The 12741-nt window shown below is 35.3% G+C and overlaps 1 pseudogene; it reads left to right on the top strand.

Moving 5' to 3' along the window:
• Positions 1 to 11730: 11730 nt before the first annotated feature.
• LOC120178781 lies at positions 11731 to 12532 on the top strand (annotated as a pseudogene).
• Positions 12533 to 12741: the final 209 nt, after the last annotated feature.

Genomic DNA, 12741 nt, shown 5'->3' with positions numbered 1-12741 from the left:
AGTCTGTCCAAAGAAGTATTTGGACAGCTTGGCAAATAACTGATTATTTTGCAATACTTCCAAAACCAGTTGTAAATGAGTAATATGATCTTTCATAGTGGTAATGTAGACTAGGATATCATAAAAAAGTACCAAGTACCATCATTCTTTTTATAAGAAGATATGGAGAAGGAAAGGGACTTTTGTTGGGTTGAATAATAGAGGATGAGAGCATATTAGCAATATGTTTTTCCAATTCCTCTTTCTGATTATGGGGAAACCTGTAAGGTCTTATATTAATAAGAAAAGACTCAGGTTTAAGAGTAATAGCATGGTCATGGTTCCTTGTAGGAGGTAGACCTATAGGCTCAACAAAAATAGAATGATATCTTTCTAAGAGAGGTTGGAGAGATGCATGAACAGGCATTGAATCCTCAAATATAGTTAACAACACCACATGTCCCAAAATAGCTGAATCTGAGGCTGTCATCTTCAATAGTGTAGCCCCTGAAATTTGTTACAAAATATTTGAGGTCTGCTGGCCATGTATAACAATTTGTTCATCTTGATGTACAAAATTGAGTCATTTTGTTGAAGTCCATCAAGATTGGACTGGGTAATTTCATCCAATCAACACCTAACACCATATCACTTCCACCCAATTTTAGAAGTCTAAAGTCATGAACAAAAGAATGTCCTTGCATCTGCCATTCTACCTTATTGCATCTTGTTGAACTGTAGAGTTATTTTCCATTAGCCACTATAATAACCAAAGGATAAGGTGTATTCACTTGAATACCATCATCAGCCCACTGTGGTGTTAAACAACTGTGGGTACTACCACTGTCAATTAAAATATTCAATGGTCTACCCTAAATAGTGACCTAAATTCTTAATGTATTATGGCCAATACACCCAGTGATAGCATTCATAGATATTTTTAGGTTCTCGTCCTCTTGTAGAGTTTGCTGCTCTGAATCACTAGGTAAAGTTTCTGAAGGAATAACATTCTCCTATTCAATCATCATGTTTAATTGTTTTATTTTGCACTGGTGACTTGGAACAAATTTCTCATCATACATAAAGCATAGATTATTATGCCTTCTGTATTCTATTAAGTTTTGCTTTGGTGGCAAAATGACTAAATTATTTTATGGTAATGGTAGCTGATTTGGCTTAGAAATAGGTAGGGGGTTTGGATAAGTTAGGGTTCTAAAAGATGGTCTCAATCTTTTACTATCAAATTTAACAGACAACTCATATAATTTAGCTTGTCTGCATGCCTCATAAAGTGTCTTAGGGTCTAGAGCTTTTACTCTATGTTTAATATCATATCTTAACCCACTAATAAACAGAGAAACAAAGAATTCTTCACTTAAAGTGGGATTTTGTAAAAGCATGTGGGGCTGTAGTTTTTCAAATCTGTTCTGATACTCCTCCACAGACCCTTTTTGTACTAATTTTGTAAACTCCTCCACAGACCCTTTTTGTACTAATTTTGTAAACTCCTCCACTATATCAGCAAATGATCTATCACAAAACCTATGACAAAGATCTTCCTCAAAGTCATACCATGTCATATGATGTTTTTACATAATATAGCCATCAAACCAAATTTCAGCTTTACCCGTTAAATACATTGTAGCCACCTCCACTCTTTTCTCATCAGTAATACTACAAAGAGAAACGCACTGAAGACATTTTAGTATCCGCCTTCGTGGATTAATTCCTTAAAAAATGGTAGCTCAATTTTTGGTCTATGCCACATTGCTCCTGAAGTATTAGAAGACCCCTTGTGCCTCTTTTATCCACCTCTAAGGCCATTAAATTATTTCTAACAGCATTGTTCACACCCATTTGGTTGTCATTTTTAAAACTAGTCAAATGAACAGGAAAATCATCTAGTTTAGACTTAAGGATTCCAGCTTCATCAGGTTTATAAGTAAACCTAGTCTTATTATTAATCACTGTCACCTTTACAGGTTGTTTGCCACTCATATTAGATGAATTAGGGGTCTATACTTGGTCATCAGCAGACTAGTTCTGGTTATCCTTTCGACCAGTCAAAATCTTCAAAAGTTCCTCAACATATCCTTGATTCGTGACCATTCTAGACTCCAAAGAAGTAATATGATTCTCCTGTTTCTCCCACCATTTAGGAGTCTTAGTTTCATCTTGGGATTCTTTAACCAAGGTTATCAATTCCTCCAGTTGTTTCTGTAATACAGCAAAATCTGGTGTTTCATACATTGTTTGGTTTTTCTTTGGGATTCCCAACGTCGATTGCCAGGAAAAAAATGGCTATAGATACCAATTTGTGATGATTGAGAAAGATTAAAGGAATAAAGAAGAATAAACGTAGAGTAGAGCAGTAGAATAGAGATAAAGGAATTCAGAATTCATTCAAAATATGCTTGATTCATCCTTTACAAGTACTCATTTTATTTGTTTACACAATACTATAAAATCTAACTAATTGTCAGCTGGCTATCCTTGCATAACCGTTCTATTATCTTCCTTAGGTATTGGGCCTCCATTTGGGCTAGTTGATCTGTTGTGGACTTCAGCTCTCCTGTTGGGTAACTTGCTTTCCTGTGCTCTTCACGTGCTCACTTATCAGGTAATTCACCCCCAATTCATTTTCAATCCCTAACCCTTAACTTTCTTTTTCCTCAATTTCTACTTCGCTTCCTTCTTTTCCTCGTCTTTCTCCCCCGATCGTGGCAGGTACTCCGTAAATAAATAATGAAGTAATATTTGTTTACTTTAAAACAGGACCTGAACATGCAGGTCCAATTGTTAATTTAGGATAATCCAAATTGATGGTGGCCTGATTTTTGTTACAGAAAGATATGGATCTTATGATAAAACTGAACTTCGATGCATGTAGGTTCTCCATTTCATGGACCTGAATTTTCCCAGGTATAAATATCATCCTTATCTGTAATTTTTTAGGGTAAAAATACACAAATGGTTCTTTGACTGTAGTATATTATTTTATTAAGTCCCTCGACTATTAAAAGTTACAAAATGATCATCTGACTATAGGATATTTCTTTGTTGAGTCCCACGACTATTAAAAGTTATAAAATGGTCACCCAAACTCGACCTATTTCGTTAAAAAATATTGCAGTATTCTGATCTGAGCGTTAATTTGCTGACTGTGATATGATAAAATATGATCACAAAATCTCAAATGATTATCATATCTCAATCATAATTTTAATGTCCAGTTCAGATAATCCTTAATTTTTTAACAAGAAATGACGAGTTTGGAACATAATGAAGTCGAGTGAACATTTTGTAACATTTAATAGTCGAGGGACTCAACAAAGCAACACTCTATAGTCAGAGGATCATTTTGTAACTTTTAGTAGTCTAGGGACTTAATAAACAATATCCTATAGTTGAAGGACCATTTATATACTTTACCCTTTGTCGAGACGTTTCTCTGCCCGACGACAGAGAGTGCAAATAGTACACCCCAAAGTATGTAACTAGTCTCGAAAAAGTAAGTGTTTATCCTCAATGAATCAGATGAAACACCAAGTTGTAGAGTCGCCACCAATCTTTTAATTTTGTGAGATTGGTCACCAAAATGTCATATTATTCTAATAATATTCCTATGAATAATATTAAAATAATACAACTCGGGTCTGCTTACCAGAAAAATGGGTTAAAGAGTCGGCTACGTATGGGGAAGTATTAGAACCCCATAATGCCTAAAATTGGTACCGATATTTATTATTTAGTGTCTCTGTAATAAATGATAAATTTTCTCTTTAAATTTAAATTTACAAATAATTTAATATAGATAAATACTTAATATATTTAATATAAACATTAATAATCTTATTATAATAGTTAATATTATAACTATATTGATCAAATTATATATTATCCTAATATATAAAAGTATATTAATATTATAATTAGTCTTATAATAATAATTAATGACGAAAACATAAAATATTAAAATTAATTAGCCTAATTCAAAACAATATTAAAATTATGTATTAATTATGTAATTTACCCTTTATTACGAATATGACTAAAATATAAACTACTAAAAATATAAAGGACTAAATATATGATTTTACCTAAATATATATATATAAACATAATATTGACTAAAATAAAAATAATTAAAATATGAAAACAAAATTAAAAGGTACGAAAAACCTGATTTCAGGACCAATATGGAAGAATTACAAAAGGTGAGGTACTGCAGACATAGTTTGACCACGCGCTAATTACACAGAAGCCAGTCTCCCAAAACGACACCTATGGGAGAGGGTATAAATGCCCAGAGATCGGCCCAAAGAGGGTAACCCTCTCATTTCTCTCGTCTTACTCTCTCTAAACCGAGAAAAGCCTCTCGATTCTCTCTAAATTCCTCATCTGAGGAAGACCGACCAGTGGCCGGCAGCCGAGTGTTGCCGTCAACCGCCACCACCGGCCACCAACCACGGTGGCCGGAAAACACCAAACCTACCCAAAATATAGATCAAGACACCCTCTATCCGAATCTGAGCTTCTTCTTTGCTAAAAACCAACCTATCGGACTAGATCTTGGATTTTAAATTCGGTAAAATAGCTTTTCCGACGACTTCTGGGATTCGACGAGGGTAAATTTCCTTCTACTTTCTTTTTTTGCTTTCACTGCTAGTTATTTGTGGCTCTTTCCATCTCTGTGTTTCTCTCTTTGGTTACCCTTGCTTGCTCTCATTGTTCTTGGTTCTTTGTAGGCAATGGGGTTTATATAGCCCCTGGAGATCCTCTGTAATGATGAGGAAATCCGGTGAGTCACCGGACCTATGGTGGTGACTCACCGTAGACCAGTGTGTTGTGTACTTTATGTTCATCCTCTGAAACCTTCAGGATAGCTCTGGAGAGGCGACAATCATCGTGGTAGCGTCTGGTTGGAGTAGTGGAGGCGGTAGCCGGAATAGGCCTTAGGGTGGCAATGATACCCTAGGGTTCTTACTGGTTGCACTGGTGACTGTTAGATCTATCTCTGATCGTGCGGTGGAGAGCTGCTGGCGGTTGATGGAGAAGCATGGGAAACCCTAGCTGCTGATGGGTCTTCTCACGTGGGCTTACTGGAATTGGGCCTGAATTAGTTGCTGGGCCTGGGTCTAATCTGTTGGGTTTGAGTCTGGATTGGGCTCGTTGTAATCGGGTATGTGTGCCTTACTTTATAACTGGGCCTTCGGGCTTTGTAAATAAAAATATTATTATATATATAATAACATATATAAAATAAATCGTCACTCGGACGAAAAATACTGTCGATAGCTGCCCCTCTTTGTTTATTTTTGTGTAAACAAGAATAAAGCAAATATAAAAAGACAAAAAGTTTTTATCGAGTGAACTTCTTACTTTACTGGGAATTCGTTCCACTACTCTTTCGTGGAGATCGAATTTTGATCTTGTTCTTGCTTCACTACTCTTTTGTGAAGGCTGAAAATGACTTGCAAATGATTTGCTTCATTACTCTTCTGTGAAGGTTGAATTCTCATTACTTCATTACTTTTTTATGAAGGAATTTGTTCTACTATTCTTCTGTGGAGAGTAATTTTTTATCTTGCTCTTGCTTCACTGCTCTTCTGTGAAGGCTGAGAATAACTTGCAAATGATTTGCTTCACTACTCTTCTGTGAAGGCTGAATTTGTATGACTTGAACAGAATATGTTTCACTACTCTTTCATGAAGATCAGACTCGGAATCAGATTGATTCCACTACTCTTCCGTGGAGGTTTCATACTTTGCTGAAAAAATCTGTTCCACTACTCTTCTGTGGAGATCAGACTCGAGATTGGGTTACTTCACTACTCTTTCGTGAAGGCTAAGGATGACTTACAAATGATTTACTTCACTACTCTTCTGTGAAGGCTGAATTTGAATTACTCCACTACTCTTCCATGAAACCTGAAAATGATTGACTTGATAATAATCTAATTTCACTACTCTTTCATGAAAATTAGACTCGCAATTGGATTACTCCACTACTCTTCTGTTAAGGTTTCATACTTTGCTGAAAAATTCATTCCACTACTCTTTCGTGAAGAGAAAATTTTAGATATGTTCTTGCTTTTGCTTCACTATTCTTTTGTGAAGGCTGAAATGATTAACTTGATAAGAATCTGATTTCACTACTCTTCCGTGAAGACTATATTCAAGATTGAATTTGCTTCCACTACTCTTCCGTGGAGTTTGATTTGACTTGAAAAGAACCATCTTGCTCAAGAGACTAACAAATGACCCAAAGGATTTACAAATTCAAATGGAAAATAATTTACTGGGTAAGAAACTTTGGAAATCGCTTTCTTACTTTTCAATAATTTCATTTTTAGAAAAGATTAAAAGAAAAATGTTGAAAATTGCTTTCTCAGTTTTCAAGACAACTTGTTGGTTGGGCATGCCCCAAAATAATACTTATTCTATGGATCGCGTCCATCTTTTTTTCAAATGTCTGTCTCTCCAAACATGTTTCATGTATTCGAGATTTGGATTCTAGCTTATACTCGTAAGGTATTTTATCCCTGCATCTTTGTGAAAAATGTATTTATGCAAATGTAATGAAATGCATGATCTTTATACAAATAATGTTCTTATGAATGTATGAATGTAAAATATCGGTTCAATCCTCAATTAACTCCAAAGTTTGCTCTTTTTCCACTCGATCATTCCTTTTTATTTTTTGAATAACCATTTGGTCAACTTATATTTTTGTATATTCTTCTATCTTCAGAAGAACTGTTTCATTTATGGAACTCTTGCCATATTCAGAATTATGACCTTGTTGCCATACTTTGTTCTTGATAACACCAGTTGTCCTTACAAGAACTTGTGTAGAAATCCAATAAAGTTTTCATCTTTGAAAATATAATCTATCATCTTTAAAAAGAAAATCTATCATTCTTGCAAAATGTAGATATATGCTAAACCCAACAGAGATTAATCAGGATATCAACCATGTCTATTCTGATTTGACTCTTGAAACACATCACAAGAAGGATTTATCCTAATCCCTTTCATGTCTCCATATCTAATCAGATATCGAACAAGATTATTCAGATCATATCATGTCAAGATGTTTAACCCATCGTTCAATCTTAGTTGGCTCCATTAGTTTCTTGTTTTAAAAGTTCTGACGTTCTTTCGTGGAAAGAAATCTTCATCATTTCTCATTTTTGACTCTTTGATTGTGAATACAAACTTCATCTTAAGTCAACCACATGATCGCAATATTGGTTCAACACCGTAATTACTGGTTCGTAAAACATTTGACAACACATTCATCATTTCCTATGATTTCTTCCTAGATTTCTCAACTAGAGAATTCTTTACATGTTGTTCGAAGCTTTTTGTATGACATGACAATGATACTTTAGTAAAAATGCAAGTGAGATCATATTTGGGAACATTTGAAAACATATTTATCCTTTCTTGTGGTTCCTGTGGGGATAATGTAATCACATGGTGGACAAAACAGTGATGTATGATCAACTCTATTGTCATTGTTTCACCATTTTCATTCTTCATACCTTTCTGTTTCAGTGGAAATATTTGCTCAAATCGATGATCTTTCCATAGGATGATAAGGGTTCAGCATACCCCAGCATTTGCTTCTTGTTGGTGTTAGCCTTCAAAAATGCTCTAACATTGACGTGATTGTTCAAAATAACATATTTGAATCATTTTTATCTGAAATGGGCCTTCAACATACCCCACATAAATTATTTATGACTGAAATGGGCCTTCAACATATCCCAACATTCCAAGTTGTAATGTCCATTTAATTAGAATCTCCTTACATGGTTCAACTTTGATAATGCCCCATCGTGGATACTCATGGCTTGATTCGTGCCAAATCATTTTATCTGGAATGCTCTTATTTTGTTGTTACTAAACAACAATGTTATTAAGTAACTTGAGGGATTCTTTTCATGTTGTCACAAACTTAAGATATGATCAATCCTTTTGACTGAGATATGTGCATTTTCTGAATGAAATAATCATATTTTCCTTGACTGGTTACATTCTAGCCCTTTTGTTAGGCTATGAGATATGTGTCTTTCTTTCGAATAAAGTAATCATCTTTTGTTTGACGGGTTGTCACAAAGGAATATTATAAGTCCAATTCCCCAGACTTTGGTTTCTCAGGCCACTTGCTTTCAAGAATGTGAAATGCTTCATCATTCTGGCCTTGTTAATTCTCCTTCGTAATAAGGGTAGAATGAGCATCAACTTGCTTCAAGATCTTTTCTCATTCGAAACTATCCTATTTGAAAATGTTCTTCCTCCTTTCTTATCAAAGCATGAAAGAATTTTGTAAAATATTGCCCTTTACAGGTTCACAATAGAATCAAATCATAAGCATGAATTCAGAGAATATCAAAAGAATCAATAACTTTTACTATTTCAGAGTTATAGTTCTTTGACAAGTATAAAGATTGAGAGATTAGTTTCAGGTTGGCTTCCCTATTTTCTATGGTTACATCTTTGTAAAGATGTCATTCCTCTGTCACTCTTTGTGAACATTGTCACATGCCTCACTTTCTTGACTTGGTATCTTTAATCGGATGCGTACAAAATGACACAATCTAGCATAACATTTACTAGACCTTCTAGAATACTTCCATTTCAATTATCTGAAATCCTTGATTCTATCTAAAACAGTGTGAAAATATCAGTCTAACAAAGAGATTTATGTGTGCACATGTGTGAAATTGACTATAACATGTATTATTTCACTTTTTACAATAATTTCTTCTTTTGCCATTTTGGCTAGCTGAATTCAGCTTTATTGATATTAGGCATCATTGGACTAATTGAAACTTATCCATAAGGTCAAGGCTTTTAACCAATTGCTCTAGAGGGATAACTTTATTGCATATGACTCTTACTTTTTTAAAAGAACCTGTTTTAGTCTATGTGTTTAGTGGAATTCAGAAAATCTCATTACCAAATTTCAATTTACAAAAAGCTAACTTTAGACTAGATTTGTCACAGTTCCATTGTTGAATATTATCAATAGAAAGGTAATCTAGTCAGTTTTACAATTTCATACAAAAGATACACCACGTCGTATGTTTCTAAATATCAATACAAGGCCTTTTGTCTAATTCCTTTCATTGGAGAGGGCTCTCTCATATTTGTCGGAGGGTGTAATGTCGAGTATATTTCATCTGAGGTAAGGTTTGGGTCCCTTTTTTTTACTGGTATTCAATCTTGATACTTTTTTCAAAGATGTATAACTCTACTTGTAAAGAGTTTTTTAATCTAATGATATTCAAAGAAATGCAAGATTGTAAAATTGATTCAATGCTCATAACCTTAAAAGCAAAACATTTTATTTCAAAAGGTGGAGAAATGAACAAAAACATGTTCAAACAAGATGCTACAAAATAAAAGGTACAATAGTGGTAGATAACAACTTCCACTGCCCAATTATTCCTTGGATGTCGGGTGTATAATCAAACCATGATCTTTGTCGATATTTCCCCCCATTTCTTGATCATTTCTTGGGTAGCTTCTTTGGAGGAACCTTCAGATACACAAATATCTACGTTCTCCTGAGCTATTTCCTTGTTAAATTCTATCATCATCTTTTCTGACTGACCATTAGGCTCAGTTTGAATTTCAGTAACAATCTCTTTGGTGACAATAGTTTTATCCCGATTCTGAATGCTCCTTACAACTGTGATTGGAGTAGTATCCATTAATTTCTTTAAATTGTCCCCTACTTCCCTTGATTTCAGAACATCGGATACAGGTGTCTTCAGAGTTGTATCTGCTTTATTCCTTTTCAACCTTATTGGCCAATCTCGAATTACTTTTCCTTTTTCTTTTTCATTTCTTATTTTTGCATAATCTTTTAGCTTAAGAGAAGTATCGAGAGTTAACTCTGCCATATATACTTCATCCTCCTTGGTTTTGCCTTGTCCTCCATTTGTTTTGATACTATCAACTTCATTTCTGGAGTTGACTCCCAAATGTTTGATCAAAATGGATTGACTGTTAGCATCCACTTCTATAATTCCATAAGTCAGAAGATCTTGAACTCGTCATTTCTGGAGTTGGCCACTAAAAATATAAAGGACTAAATATATGATTTTACCTAAATATATATATAAACATAATAATGACTAAAATAAAAATAATTAAAATATAAAAACAAAATTAAAAGGTACGAAAAACATGATTTCGGGACCAATATGGAAGGATTACAAAAGGTGAGGTACTGCGGACATAGTTTGACTTACATAGAAACCCCTCTCCCAAAATGATATCGTATGGGAGAGGGTATAAATGCCCAGAGTTTGGCCTAAAGAGGGTAACCCTCTCATTTCTCTCATCTTACTCTCTCTCTGAACTGAGAGAACCCTCTCGGTTCTCTTAAAATTCCTCATCTGAGGAAGACCGACCACTGAATGACAGCCGAGTGCTGCCGTCAATTGCCACCGCCAGCCACCACCCACGGTTGCCGAAAAACACCAAACCTACCCAAAATATAGATCAAGACACCCTCTATCCGAATCTGAGCTTATTCTTTGCTAAAAACCAACCAATTGGACTAGATCTTGGATTTTACCTTTGGTAAAATAGCTTTTCCGATGACTTCTGGGCTTCGACGAGGGTAAGTTTTGTTGTACTTTCTTTTCTTTCTTTCACTGTTGGTTGTTTATGGCTCTTTCCATCTTTGTGTTTCTCTCTTTGGTTGCCCTTGCTTGCTCTCGTTGTTCTTGGTTCTTTGCAGGTGATGGGGGCTTATATAGCCCCTAGAGATCCTCTGTAATGATGAGGAAATCCGGTGAGTCACAGGACCTATAATGGTAACTCACCGTACACCAGTGTGATGTGCGGTTTATGTTCATCCTCTAGAACCTTCGATATAACTTTAGAGAGGCGGCAATCATCGTGGTAGCGTCTGGTTGGAGCAGTGGAGGCGGTGACCGGAATAGGCCCTAGGGTGGCAATAATACCCTAGGGTTCCTGCTGGTTGCACTGGTAACCATTGGATCTGCCTCTAATCATGCGGTGGAGAGCTACTGGCGGCTGATGGAGAAGCATGGGAAACCCTAGCTGCTGATGGGTCTTATCACGTGAGCTTACTGGAATTGGGCATGAACTGGTTGCTGGGCCTGGGTCTAATCTATTGGGTTTGAGTTTGGATTGGGCTCATTATAATCGAGCCTGTGTGCCTTACTTTGTAACCGGGCCTTTGGGCTTTGTAAATAATAATATTAATAATATTGTTATATATATAATAAAGTATATAAAATAAATCGTCACTCGAACGAAAACTATTGTCGTCACCCTTGTTTTTATGAAGTTTCCTTAATTCATTTTGTTCAGTTGTTTTAGTTAGATGGTACTGGGAAAGTAAATTGGAAGGGAGTTGCATACTACAATAACTTAATCAAGGTAGCTTTTTGTTCAACAAGATCAAAAGATTTTCGAGTAGTTTCTGGATTAGGTTGATTCGGAGTTCCTGTATGTCAATCTGAAACACTATGATTTTCCTGAAGCACTTAAGAAACAATACAATGGATTGTTGAGTTACCAATCAGTGTAAGTAGCATTGGAACTATCTATGCACAAATGATAGCACGCAACTAAAGTTTTGAATGAATTTGTAGGAAAAATTTTTGCAGATTTCGCTGACTTTTTTTAAGACATATGGGGACAGAGTGAAGCAGTGGACGACATTCGATGAGCCAAAAGTTGTTGTTGCACTCAGGTATGATGCTGGCTTCTTTGCTCCGGGGAGATGCTCCAAACCATATGAAATTGTACTACATATACGACCCACATCAGCTTAAACCAAAAGTTTTAAGCTATCAGCAAGATTGGAATTCCATATTTGCTTGTAACATAATAGATTGTGACTCGAAAATGAAATTAATTATTTCCTAATTCGTTTACGCTGAAGTTCAAACTATTGTTCTCTTTCTCCCGTGCAGACACAAATAAGGATTGTCGATCGATCCAAGAGTAAGTCTAGGACAATCGCATTGGCCACCTTAGAATAACTGTTAAGTTCATTTGCCTCATATATGGTTCTCTTATTACTTGCAGGTATATTCTTCTTGGCTCTACAATGTGCCTCTGGGATTGTACAAGTGTCTGATGTATATAAAGGAGAAGTATGGGAATCTGATTGTAATTTTTTCTGAAAATGATATGGTTTAGTTTAACTTCATAAAATTTCATAGAACAATAGTGGTTTAAATTGAATATTGTTAATGTTTTTTTTCTTTCTATAGGCATGGATGACCTAGTAAACGTGACATTTTCTTAGGGATTACATGACACTAATAGGATCAACTACTGCTAGAATTACTTGACTCAACTAAAAAAGGCCATCGCCAGCGGGGAAAACGTCGTAGGCTGCTTTACATGGTCATTGTTGGACAATTTCGAATGGAGATTAGGCTACACTTCAAGGTTTGGTATTTTGTATGTTGATTACTCCACCCTCAAGAAGTACCCGAAGATGTTAGCTTACTAATTCAAACAACTTCTTACTCGAAAAGAGCATTAAGCTGGCAGAGTTTGTTTGACTTTTACTCGTGTAGTTATTTTCACACATAAAAACTATATTATGCAGTACATGGCTATTTAATCACAACACACTAGGTTTCCTCCTATTTTGGTTTGGGTTTATCGTAAGGCTCTTGTTTCCCTTCCTTGTGTAAGTCTTCTCTTTTCTTCATGTTAATTTTCCCCATGTGAGTCACGGGCTCCCCTTTT

Source organism: Hibiscus syriacus, unplaced genomic scaffold (genome assembly GCF_006381635.1).
Source record: "Hibiscus syriacus cultivar Baekdansim isolate YM2019G1 unplaced genomic scaffold, ASM638163v2 tig00112382_pilon, whole genome shotgun sequence".
In the NCBI taxonomy this organism is placed as follows: Eukaryota; Viridiplantae; Streptophyta; class Magnoliopsida; order Malvales; family Malvaceae; genus Hibiscus; species Hibiscus syriacus.
The sequence above is the reverse complement of the archived record's forward strand: the minus strand, read 5'-3'. Positions and strand labels throughout refer to the sequence as shown.